Source organism: Myotis davidii, unplaced genomic scaffold, assembly GCF_000327345.1.
Source record: "Myotis davidii unplaced genomic scaffold, ASM32734v1 scaffold394, whole genome shotgun sequence".
Taxonomy (NCBI): domain Eukaryota; kingdom Metazoa; phylum Chordata; class Mammalia; order Chiroptera; family Vespertilionidae; genus Myotis; species Myotis davidii.
The window spans coordinates 751,159-752,567 of NW_006287548.1; positions in this window are offsets into that span (position 1 = coordinate 751,159).

A 1,409-nucleotide genomic window follows, 5' to 3' on the forward strand; every position below is an offset into this window, starting at 1 on the left:
TCATCACCAAAAGATATATTTTTTCCATTGATTTTTAAAGAGTGGAAGGGAAGGAGAGAGAAAGGGAGAGAGAGAGAGAAAGAGAGAGAAGCATCAATGTGAGAGAGAGACATTGATTGATTGCCTCTTGTAGGCACCCTGACCGGAGATCAAACCTGCACCTTTTTTGGTTTGTGGTGTGATGCTCCAACCAACTGAGCCACTCGGCCACGGCTCATTATCCTTAATATGTTTACTTATTTGCTCAATCCCCCAGTATGAAATCAATCTCCCATTTTGGTAGTACCCCCACCCCTATGTGGTAGCTTCCTGTCTCAGCGTTGGCTCCGACTCCTCCATCCAGTGCACACACTCCTGGAAGTGGCTTGGGCTCTGCCTCTCCAGGCTTGGCTCTCCCACCCCATGGATGCCCTTCTCACCCTTTTTGGGCTCTAACACCTTAGGCTAGGTGGTCTTTCCATCCCTACCTCAGGGCCACAGTGGCTCCTTTGGCCGGGGGTGGCTAACCTTATGGCCTGTGCTAAGTTCCAATTGTCTGTAGTGCTTATTGATTTGATACTCTTTATTGGCAGCCATTCATTCCATGTGTCTCTTTCTTACTTCCCTATTGATGTTTCACTTCCCACATAAACTGCTTACTTCCCTCTTGGTGTTTCTTTAATTTCCCCGCTAGTCTCAGCCTCTGTTCGGGGGAAACTCCAACTCAGACACCCTTTGTCCCTCCAGACTTAGAGGAAACAGTGGTTTTTCTGCCCGTGCTTCATCTTCTCTTGTTTGTTCCTTGATTTCATCTGTATCTTTGGAAACCTTCCCTTCATTACCCTCTTAACCTTTAGGTTATTACTGATTTCTGTAGAGGCTCTGACTGAATCACACCCAGACACGGCCTGTTCCTCTCCTCCATTCCCCTTTCTGAGACCCAGAGTCCTCCTAGGATCTGACCTCCTTCTTTAGGGGTATCAGCTTGAATTCAAAATGAGTGGAAATCCCCACCTTCTTATAGCTTTTTCTTTGTTAAATTTACATTCTTCATATGAGTTACATGGAAAGAAATGACTTTCAAACAGAAATAAGTTTTAACAGAAGACATATCTTTTCCCAGTCTTTTGAGAACATGCTAAAATGGGGATAGGTTTAATTTGCAAAGCACAGCAAAACTTCATTAAAACACACACACACACACACACACACACATTCACACACAACACACACACCCTTTCCTCATTATCATTGCCTCCTACATGCCTGGAGACAGCTCTCTAACATCTCCTTCCTCCTTTCCTTCTCCTAAAGCAGCATGTCAAAGGCTAACACAGGCCAAATAAACAAAGTTTAAGTTTATGTGGGCCACAAAAAAACAAAAGCTTCAATGTTCATAGAAAGGTAGGTTTATTTTGATGGAGACATGC